Genomic DNA, 12,840 nt, shown 5'->3' with positions numbered 1-12,840 from the left:
ACGTAAAAGCAAACTGAATATTATAATCTATAAAGAATCATTGTCCAGTTCACTATATACTCTTTTTAGTTGTGATGAGGTCCAGAAATTAACCATACCTTCCGCTTGGAATTTCATTTTAAGTCCGGTGTCATTCGAGAGTTCAATTAACTGTTCTCTTCCACTCAATGAAAGTTTGTTATTTTCAATATATCAATGAAAGGGATCGCGAACCCATGAAAATTCGTCATATTTACGTGGAAAATAAGTTTCAAATTGTGACCTCAGAGCTTCGAGGTGCGAACATATGTCATTGCATAATTCTTTTCCAATAACGAAATCATTTTCAACCAAAAAAGACTCTAGGCCTCTATTTTACGGAACTGACCCACAAACTAAGTTTCCTCTCGAACATTATTTTCTCATGCGCATTGAGAACAGTCATACAGTTCGTTAGGTTTGAGAATACATCTTGAAGATATGCCAATGTACTTAGCCACACAGGTGGCCCGGGTTCGAATCCCGGTCGGGGCAAGTTACTTGGTTCAGGTTTTTTCCGGGGTTTTCCCTCAACCAAATACGAGCAAATGCTGGGTAACTTTCGGTGCTGGAGCCCGGACTCATTTCATCGGCATAATCACCTTCATTTCATTCAGACGCTAAATAACCTAGATGTTGATACAGCGTCGTAAAATAACCCAATAAAATAAAAAAAAAACTTAGCCACATGACATCAGCTGATGTCCAGGGACGAGAAACACCACGTTCATAGTGCTTTAAATCCCTCTTTTATTGCTGAGAGTAGAGTGAAAAGTAGTACACAGGTAGAGTAATAAATTTCATAAAATATCAGTACGGGGAGAAAAAGTGAAAGGTGATTGCCATGTGTCATTTCCAAACTCTGAGATTTTAAGCTATAGTGTGATACGCAATTAATTTGAATTTTATTTTTCTTCTGTTCCTTTTTGAAGGACCATAAGGTCAGACCTCGGGAACCCCAGGTGGTCCGCGGACCATAGTTTGAGAAACGCTGCTTTACGCGTATCTTGTTCCTTAGCGGGAGCGCGGCGATGCAACACGCAACCTATCATTGCTCTTTAGCGGCAGTGGGCCGATGCAACTTGCAACATGGCGTGAAACATACAAATAGAATAACTTCTGATAGTGTAACAAGCACAATGAACTTTAATTCACTTCACAAATATCATAACAAAAATCATCACACCCATACGATGACACAATCACCAACCACTTACAGGTGAACGTTTCTTGCGATTGTAGGGATTCTACGAATCCTCCGCATCTCTTTTTTTTATTAGACCTATTAATGTTTCAAAATTTTTCTGTATCAGATACTATCATCATTTTACAATGCATTCGCATTGTATTTCAAAATCTGGTACATTTCCATTTGTTGCTTTGTCAGTTCTTTACTCTTTCAGTATTCTTCCATGAATAAATGCTCCCTACGATGCATTTCTACGTATTCGGAGTCGGATGAAAATTTCAGATAATGGTTTAATAAAAATACAGTGATTAAAATTTGGTCTGGACTTCATGTTAAATTATTTACAATATACATTTTGATAGGTTAAAATACAATAATAATTAAATAAAACTATACATAATAGAAGAGAAAGTTGAACATTTCCGTATTTTAAGCGTATATGTACGTAAACGACCACAAATATTAAAAAAAAAAAAAAATGCAGTCTCTAAATTTCTAAAATTTTATAAGAACATGAACTCACAATTGAACAAAAACTACAAGGTACCACAACAAGAATTATTAGAACTTAAATATCTGATAAAAGTATAAAAAAAGTTACTAATAATATTTTTCAAACCATTTTTATCAAAGTATGAAAAAAAAATTATGCAGTTACATCATTTGGTAACCATAAATTGTTATTGTCTCTCTGACATCTTTAATATTTTTCCTGCATGTAATAAACACTTATTTCTGAAAAGCAGACTACTCTCAAACATGTAGAGTTGTTTATTTTAATACAATTAATTTTTTATTTGTCCTATCTAAAATATATTAAAATTTACATAATGTTTTGTGACCTAATTTTTATATTTTCAAAGAAATGGGCATTATTGTAGTCTACCTTTGGCATAAATGCATGTTAAATCAGTGTACGAAATTTCATAATTCTATCTCTAATGATTGTGGAGTTATGAAATAATATGTGTGAAAATTTTCAAATTTTGGAAAATTTAATTTAAAATAAAAGTGATTTCTAAAAAATATTATTACTAACATTTTTTTTATACTTTTATCAGATATTTAAGTTCTACTCGTAATAAGTCTTATTGCGGTACCTTGTAATTTTTGTCCAATTGTTAGTTCATTTTCTTATAAAATTTTTAGAAATTTAGAGTCTGCATTTTCCGATATTATTTTGTGGTCGTTCACGTACATACAGTATACCCTTAAAGTGTATGTGTATATATATATATATTTTTTTTTATCAGATTAAAACTGTCCTTACTGTCATGTAAGGAACTTTTCATATTTTGTAATAATTAAAAGTTAATAAATATTGATAATTTGAAGGCGATATAGCCACAGAATTCAAATTTGACATAGTATGTACTGTTATGAGCAGACAGCGGATTTTCGGTCCCTACACAGCAACAAGACGTCAAGTTCTTCAGCGTACGGAGGGAGCGTAGCAATCAGTTCAATGACCTCCCTGCAACTGACTTAACCTATTGTTTAGTATCGGGACCCAAAATCCGCTGTCTCGATATGAGTATAAGCATGTGACAAGGCTAAATTAATCCTCACAACTGGCTTAATATTGGTGAATGACGAACAGTCAAATTCCCGCCAAAAGTAAGTTTCATAAAGGTAATTTAAGTAATTTAAGTTGTATAAGTTGAAAAAGTCAGTTACAGACCCCCCTACAATAACACTACCTCCATACTTAGTATCTTATTTAGCATCTCAATGTCTCTAAGTCTAATTCACCAAAGATATGATGATGCTCTTCAGCAAAAGCTTCACAGTTGAAGTTGTCACGCAATATGGATATACATACTAAAAGATATATAGCAGCTAAGGGAATTCAAGTTAATAACATTTTCTGCAGCAATATTTTACGTAATATTAGTTCCTTTCTAGATATTTTGCTCTAAAAGGAAATCTTTGCAACATACTGCGCGAAGGAAGAGTTAACGGGTGATGTTCTCACCCGCCCGCACGAATAATGTTCAATTTCCCAAGACGATGAAGCTTCAAATATTCTCCCATTGAAATCACCACATGACGTCATAACAAAGTTTCAAATAGTTCATAAATTGTGTCAACTTTGTTGCCGTTGCATGGACTACAAATGCGATTAGAGGTTAGGGGAGTCCCCGACGCCTGAACAATTGAATCCGAGATGATCTGGCATCGCGTGGGGAGTTCATCTTGCATGAATAATGAATACACACACGTCTATCGACGTGCTCAGTGGGCCGTGCGAAATGGGTGAGATAGGAAAACATCTGACAAAAGGAACAGATGGCTGGCATGGCGAAACGTTTACGATACCATTCAAAAGATTGGGAAAAGATCTCGCACATTTTCGTTTTACATGTTGATACTACAAGAAGAGCTGTGATAATACCTCCTACATATAGAGCTATTACAAGTTTTCACCACAGACTAATTTCCATACGTTATGTAAATTTAAATTTATATACTATAATTGCATAGTAGACATAAGACAAATTGTATTGTATAATTATTAATTTCAATTCAGGAATCCGCCCCTGAGCACGAGTTCTCCTCTTTCAGGGGCAAGCTAAGGTTTTTTCTGTATATATTATATGTTATGTAATAATTATTAGCAAAATAATAAATAAATAAATAAATAAACTGCACTGAGTATTCGTATGTCATATAAAATATTTAAAATAGCTAATAAGTATATAGCAACGGATACTCATACACGAAGTGAACAGTTAGTAATGTCATTAATTTCAAGACGTTATTCTTTGATACACTTAAAAAAAAAATACAATTTTCCTCTTGTTTGCTTCCTTTTACAAAAAAAAAATTATATAAAACATTTGTGCACTTTTTAAAAACTAATGAATTAATTCCCAATATGCTCAGCTAATTTAAGAGAGCAGTGTATTATGATGATATATGATTGAAAGAATTTCAGATTTATCCTTTAAATGTGCACAAATTTGACTTTAAAAATTATAACTTTTAGTACTGCAAAGAAATTTGAAAACGTTATGCACTCTTAAGGCTGGTTCACAATAAACCGGGAACGAGAATCAGAATGAAAACGAGAAGCAGAGGACGTGAATATGAAAAATTTTTATTCACAATAAACCGAGAACGTAGACGACTATGCATATCGATATGCATGTCAATACTTACTTACTGGCTTTTAAGGAACCCGGAGGTTCATTGCCGCCCTCACACAATCCCGCCATGGTCCCTATCCTGAGCAAGATTAATCCATTCTCTATCATCATATCCCACCTCCCTCAAATCCATTTTAATATTATCTTCCCATCTACGTCTCGGCCTCCCTAAAGGTATGTATGTCAATAACGATATATAAAGTCGATATTACGCATTCTGATATTATGTGTATAATTGACCAATGGCGTTCTCTCATGAGTACAAGGCAGCCAACATAAACACAGGTTAACCAACTTCGAAATTTCAACTGAAACAGTTCATTAGGTACGGTACTATAAATATGCCCATGCAGCTTTATTATCACAACCTATTTTAAGTCTACCATAACGTAAAATAATTAGAGAAGAAACATTTGTAATAGAACAAAAATGAACACAACAGTAGTTATTGAATTCAAGCATGAATATGTAGTGTGTAATACAACCAATACAGTTATAAAATATGATTCACTTACGATCGGTGTTCAAAGATGCAGCTATTGAAAGCCATCTTTATACGAGGCGCGCCGCTTTCCGTAAACATGAGGATTTTCCTCAACACTCAATATTAGAATCTCATCAAATAAAACTTGCTCCATGATGCACAGCACAGACCGAAATAATGCATAGGTCATGTCACGGTCTTCCTACTACAAAATATATGACGACAAAATAGCTTTTAGATGGCAATAGAAAGAATCTAGTGGGCTATGATCGGAAACGTGAACGCCAATGTTGAAACTTGGCCAACTCTCCGTTCCCGATCCTGGGTTCCGGCAAGCTATTCGTTAATTGTGAATGCTCACATTTAAATGTACACATTTTAACAATTTTACCGTTTTCGTTCCGATTCTCGTTTCCGGTTTATTGTGAACCAGCCTTTACATCGCTGTAAAGCTTATTGCCTGGAGAGAGGCAGGTATGCGTAACCTACATACTGTGAATAGCTCGCCTGTGCGAGGGATGGGTGAGTATGAGAAATGTAAACATAATACACAATTGCTTTTTTTTTTTTTTTTTTTTTTTTTTTAAAGTCTCGACAAATTTAAATTCTTGTGTGTAAGTTTACTGGTTACTACTTTAAAAATTAAAGTGAGAGAGAACTATTTTTAAAGTAAAATAAGCATAGGCCTATATCATCTTACTTTTGTTTTATCCTGTAGCGTTTTAAACGTTTTATTTTTTTTATAACGTGAAATTAGCATCATTATTGTTTACGTTCTCTAGAATATTCAATTGAAATATTAGTGTAGAAAAATATTTCTTAATCCTTTCCGTTTAGTTTCAAATATGCCTATATTATTATCTGTGTTCTCTGAAGATTTAATTGAAATTAGGTTGTAGAATTTATTTTAAATTTTTCAAGATTTTGTTTAAAGTAAAATGAACGTTGTTCATTTTCCGTTCTATAATACAGTTTAAAATCGAAAATTATACGGTATAACACCTGTATTTTTTCTTATGAGTTCAAAAGCAATATACATGGCAATGATTTCCCATTTCCTGATTCAAAACAAGCTAGGTGAAGGAGTTGTTCAGAGCAAGGCAACCTCATCACGCAGCTATTTTTCCCGGTGATAGAAGGAGATTATTCTAGTGCTGATGTCATGAACAGCATTGAGCTCTACCTCTGTCTCTCCAGCGTTTCCATAGGGCCCAAGCGCTTCCATGGAGTGTAAAGTGGATACCTTTATCTTTACCTTATAACAATAAATATTAATAATAATTTTATTATAAAGGACTTACTAATAATAATAATAATAATAATAATAATAATAATAATAATAATAATAATAATAATAATAATATGTTGGGTTTGGGGCTGCTCCATTGCTTGGAGCTTTGCGAAGGCCCTGAGTTGCCAAAGAGTAATTCAAAAGGAGCTATAGTCCCGACGCTGTTATTTCCGGCGTGACTCCTCCTCTTTGCTTACGTCTTAGAAAGTGAAGGCTCTATAAAATCTAGGTAGGTAGTATCGTTCGCCATTTTTGTTCTTACGTTGCCGGGCTACCATACGAGGAATCTATTTGCCACACCATTAAACATTATCATGTCGTAGCTGCTATGATAATAAATCAAACGCAATGTAATTCAGCAAATAATTGAGCGGCAAATAACGTCTTCGTGTGCTTTCTGCGAACGCCAACGAAAGAGCTAAAATGGCGGGCGATTATATTAAGTATTTATCGAGCCTTAAGAAATGAATCAGCGAATCACAAGACGCACACGTTTAAATGTAACCGACCTGCAACGCGATTGGCTACCGGAAATTAGAGCGACGGGACTATAGCTCCCTTATCAAAGAGAGCACCAGTTCCCAAACTGTTGTCCTCGGACCCTTGAGGGTCAGCGAGTGAATCGAAAGGGATCTAAGGAAGCAAGATGTGTTTTCAATGGTATTCTAATTACTGTCCTTAATTTTTTCATGATCTGTGATTATTTAACAACATATTTTTAGCTTCGGAATTATAGCCAGTTAAAGAAATTATACTTCTGAATAGTTAATTCTTTATTTGTAATATTCTTTTACCCTTAAGGGGAGGCAGAGGTGAATATTTCAAAATCCACAAAATTTATCCGATTTGTTTGAAATTGATCATACTAAATATGTTATTAGTAATGGACATACCAAGTTTCAACTTTCTAAGTACAATAGTTCTGTAAATATTAATAATTTTATAAAACTTTATATCGTTTGATATAAAATGCTCCATACACCATGTTGTAAGAAATTTTCAATATTTATTTTTATTTACAGTATATGTTCAGAAAAGGTATATAAATAATGATAAGTATTAGTTTATTATGGGAATAATATAGTAATACAATTATCTTAGTTTTAATTTCATACTTTTAAACGGCACAAAATCAAAAATTAACTTCGGAATATGAAAATAAAGATAATAAAAATGGAAAAAACCAAATTTTCATTTTTTCTTCAGTTTTGTTCGAAAATTTCACCTCTGCCTCCCCTTAACACGAAATAAAAAAGATATTTTACAAGAAAATTCAAATTAATGTAACTCTGAAAATATTAAGAATAGGACCCATATGTATGTGACTGTTTTGTTTGGAATGTTTTCGAAAATATGCTACGAAAGTGGTATTAATTCCTCGCGAATCACCCTGTATATTATAATTAATATCAAATAGGTATATTATGAATAATAATTTTCACGCTCAAGCCAGCTTCCTTATGTCTACCACAACAAGAGGTAACTGTGTGGCTGTTATGAAATCAAATGTAACAAAATGGACACGTGGGTTAACATTATTTTATATTCAATATTAAAAATAAATTGAAAAGAAATTTAAATTCTGATTTAAATATCTACTCTTGTATGTCGATCATACAAGTACCGTATGTACGTTCCAGATGTCGTCACGTGTAAACATGAACAATGCCACGAGCAGTCTATGCTTGCTCTGGCCAGCGGAGGTCGTCACTTTTTTCCCCAGCCTGCCTGCGGCTCAGAATTTTATTTGCTCGGAGCCGCCATGTTTCCGCCCTATTTGTTCCGCGTTTGCATAATGCTCCATATTAGCAAATTCGTTGTTGGGCTGTGATTGGTTTATTATAGGCAATGCCGTTATCAATCACCAGTCAAATTGCCGCCCCATCGCTTGCATTCGCATCCGCATATAAAATTTATTTTAGCCTCTAGTCCTCGTATCTCACAGTAAGCTAACATTAGGCCGCTTCAGATGGATCACGACATCGAGTCCATGCTGTGAATGAAACCCGCTGCAAGTGTAGGTCTAAAAATGACGTATACAATTACATTACCTACCATATTTACTACATTAAAATATACAGAGTGTAGCTTACCGTAAGTAAAAGTTAGAATTTATAAAACAGTTATATTACCAGTTGTTCTGTATGGTTGTGAAACTTGGACTACCACTTTGAAAGAGGAACAGAGATTAAAGGTGTTTGAGAATAAGGTTCTTAGGAAAATATCTGGAGCTAAAAGGGATGAAGTTACAGGAGAATGAAGAAAGTTACATATCGCAGAATTGCACGCATTGTATTCATCTGACATAATTACATTACATAATATGTTAGTATTCTGTTCTTTAACTTGTTAAATTTCACTGCTTGTATACTTTTGTGACCTGGAAGAGTGTAAGAGAAGGCCCTATGGCCGTAATTGTGTCAGTATAAATAAAGAATTATTATTATTATTATTATTATTATTATTATTATTATTATTACTGTCTTTAAGGAACCCGGAGGTTCATTGCCGCCCTCACATAAGCCCGCCATTGGTCCTTATCCTGAGCAAGATCAATCCAGTCTCTATCATCATATCCCACCTCCCTCAAATCCATTTTAATACTATCTTCCCATCTACGTCTCGGCCTCCCCAAAGGTCTTTTTCCTTCCGGCCTCCCAACCAACACTCTATATGCATTTCTGGATTCGCCCATACGTGCTACATGTCCTGCCCATCTCAAACGTCTCGATTAATGTTCCTAATTATGTCAGGTGAAAAATACAATGCGTGCAGTTCTGTGTTGTGTAACTTTCTCCATTCACCTGTAGCTTCATCCCACTTAGCCCCAAACATTTTCCTAAGCACCTTATTCTCAAACACCCTTAACCTATGTTCCTCTCTCAAAGTGAGAGTCCAAGTTTATCAACCATAAATAACAACCGGTAATATAACTGTTTTATAAATTCTAACTTTCAGATTTTTTGACAGCAGACTGGATGACAAATACTTCTCAACCGAATAATAACAGACATTTCCCATATTTATTCTGTGTTTAATTTCCTCCCGAGTATAATTTATATTTGTTGCTGTTGCTCCCAGATATTTGAACTTCTCCACCTCTTCAAAAGATAAATTTCCAATTTTTATATTTCCATTTCGTACAATATTCTCGTCACGAGACATAATCATATACTTTGTCTTTTCGGGATTTACTTCCAAACCTATCTCTTTACTTGCTTCAAGTAAAATTCCCGTGTTTTCCCTAATCGTTTGTGGATTTTCTCCTAACATATTCACGTCATCCGCATAGACAAGAAACTGATGTAACCCGTTCAATACCAAACCCACTCTGTTATCCTGGACTATCCTAATGGAATACTCTAGAGCAAAGTTAAAAAGTAAAAGTGATAGTGCATCTCCTTGCTTTAGCCCACAGTGAATAGGAAAAGCATTACAGAGTGTAGCCTACCGTAAGTAAAAGTTAGAATTTATAAAACAGTTATATTACCAGTCGTTTTGTATGGTTGTGAAACTTGGACTATCACTTTGAGAGAGGAACAGAGATTAAGGGTGTTTGAGAATAAGGTTCTTAGGAAAATATCTGGGGCTAAGAGAGATGATGTTACAGGAGAACGGAGAAAGTTGCAGAACGCAGAACTGCACGCATTGTATTCTTCACCTGACATAATTAGGAACATTAAATCCAGACGTTTGCAGTGGCATTTGGTGGCTTAGAATTTGTCCGGGACAATAGTTTGTCATGCGTGGTACTAAAACTAAAAAGTCATTCCATAATAAAATTACATTACCTTTACTTGTATTACACTATTTTATCGCGATACGAACGCGACCGCGACAGAAATGAATAAGCCCCAACTGTCGTCCCTCTCCCGGCGCCTTCACTAGCAAAATCTGTGTTATAGGATCTAGCATCTCCGTGCACTGAGCACTACGCCGAGCCAGAAACTACGTCATACTCGCTTCGTAAGGTCTGTATTGGGGATCTAGCATCTCCGGGCTAGAATTTATCTGTCGCTTCTACAACAGAAGACTATAGAAATTCCTCCGCGCAGATAAAGTCCAAACTTCGACTATAAAGAGAACGAGACTTCACCTATATTTGAAAGTTGTTCGTAAATATCTGAAATAATATATTACGCAAATTTTCATTCGGGGCTGAGTCCCGAAAGCCCCAAAGGACGAGACGCCGCTGGACGTTTGAGGTAGGCAGGGCATGTAGCACGTATGGGCGAATCCAGAAATGCATATAGATTGTTAGATGGAAGGTCGCAAGGAGAAAGACCTCTAGGGAGGCCGAGACGTAGATGGGAGGATAAAATTAAATTGGATTTGAGGGAGGTGGGATATGATGATAGGGACTGGATTAATCCTGCACAGAATGGGGACCGATGGCGGGCTTATGTGAGGATGGCAATGAACCTGCGCGTTCCTTAAAATGCGTAAGTAAGTACCGAAAAAATAAGGTATCAACTGAATTTCGTATTACTAAAGGATTACGCCAGGGATGCTGCCTGTCCCCAACACTATTTAAAATTTACCTGGAAGAAGGTTTGAAAGGATGGAAGAAGAAATGTAGCCATATAGGTGTTTTGGTTGGTGACAAATATACTCTACAATTTGCTGACGATCAAATTATACCAGCAGAAGACTATGATGATATTGAACACATGAGCAGAAAACTCATTGAAGAATATGAAAAATCTGGATTAAAATTTAATTTTGAAAAATCTCATTATATGGTTACTGGAGAAAGAAACAAAATCTGATACTTGGAAATAAAGGTGTTGTTAAATACAGTAAGTAATACTGTAAATACAAATATTTAGGTGCTACAATCACATATGATGGAAGGAACCATGTAGAAATGAAAGAACGTTTGAAGAAAGGAAAATATGCAATATCCACTCTTAATCAAGTATTATGGGATAATAAAATCAGAATTACAACTAAACAGAAAATTTATAAGTCAACTGTGAGAAGTACAACTTGATATGGGGCAGAAACGTGGCAATTTCAAAACGCATTCAAAAATAAATTTTTGGCCTTAGAAATGGATTATTGGAGACGATCAGTAGGCATTTCAAGAAGAGGTAAAATTAGAAACGATATAATCAGAAGAAAATGCAAGTTAAGAATGATATTGTAGAGGATATTTTCACAAAACAACTAATATGGTATGGGCATATGATGCGAATGAATACGGAAAGATTACTAAGGTTGTCATATGATTGGACCCCATCAAGAAGAAGAAAAAGAGGAAGACCTATGACAACATGGAAAAAGGGCATTCTGGAAGCTTTGGAAAGAAAACAATTAGGAGAAGACCTATGGAGAGATAGAGGGGAGTGGTATCTTTCAGTGCGATACATTTATCAGTGAGTGTAAATTAATATTTGGCTGTCAGAAAATGCCAAAAGGCATTGTAAACTGATTAATATATATATATATATATATATATATAAGTAAGTACCGTAAGTAATGTCATTATTTTCGGGGGTTATTCTTTGAGGTAGTTCAAACAAAAAATTTCATACAATTTTTCTCGCTTTTGTTTCCTTTTCGAAAGAAAAATCGTTTTATATGAAACATTTCATAACTTTTGGGGGGGGGGGATAAGGAAGCCATTGATTGACTTAATTCATTTTAGAAGTTCATCTTACAGTTCTGTTTCCATGGTACCACGACCGACATCAAAGTAAACATTTCATATCAACGCGATACAATTTTTCTCTTTTGTACCTGAAGTACAGAATTTTTACGTCAAAATCTAAGGAGGTAAAAAATTAAAATGTGTAGTTAAATGGAGAAATTAAAAGAAAAACAGAGAATCAAAGTATTCAAGTTATTTTATATAATAATACTATGCAAATTACAAAATAATAAACAGAGTAAGCCTACTTACAAGTATTGGAGACATGTGAAATCAGGTGCCACTGGTTCCCATATTAAGTACCATGTAATGACAACTGTTGCTCCAACTGTGGACAGAAAGTAGCATATGATAAATCCTTGAACTTAAACATACATTAGTGGTCACAGCGTCAAAGAATAAAGCGGACAAAAGAAAATAATCGAACGGCAGCAATGAAATTTAGAAGACTGTCAAGATATACACTTATAGGACCTCTAAGTATGAAGTATATGCAGTGAAATTAGGTATATTTTTAATAACAGAAAAAGGAATAAAGTACCAAACAGAAAAAAAGGCTGACAAGATAAAGCAACTATTTCTCTTCCATAACACGATTCACAGAAGAATAAGCGACATGGCTGGAGGTATTCGAATGCAAGTTATTGAAAATACTGGAAGTATTAAAATGTGCATGTACTTATTGCAGATGGGCGAATCCACATATATTTCTAACTGTGCCCAATTCACAGTATTTATAAGATGTGTTACAGATAATGTTATTACGTAAGATAAGTTATTTTGTCAATTAGACCATTTGTAGCCAAACTACCGCAAAATGTATATTCAACATTTTTATCCAAAATATTATTAAGCACGACTTTGGCTGAAATTCGTATGTTTACTTCTAGATACCACTTTTCATTTGTATCAAAGTTTCCTAAAGAAATGCTGTTATGTATTTAAATTCTTTTACTAATCATTAAAATTGGTAAAATAAAATGTTTAATAGACATATTATAGTCTATATACATAGCATATTATTCGAAATGACTTCTAGTTCGAGACCTTACGAGA

The sequence above is a fragment of the Periplaneta americana genome, chromosome 4 (genome assembly GCF_040183065.1).
Source record: "Periplaneta americana isolate PAMFEO1 chromosome 4, P.americana_PAMFEO1_priV1, whole genome shotgun sequence".
Classification (NCBI taxonomy): domain Eukaryota; kingdom Metazoa; phylum Arthropoda; class Insecta; order Blattodea; family Blattidae; genus Periplaneta; species Periplaneta americana.
The sequence above is the reverse complement of the archived record's forward strand: the minus strand, read 5'-3'. Positions refer to the sequence as shown.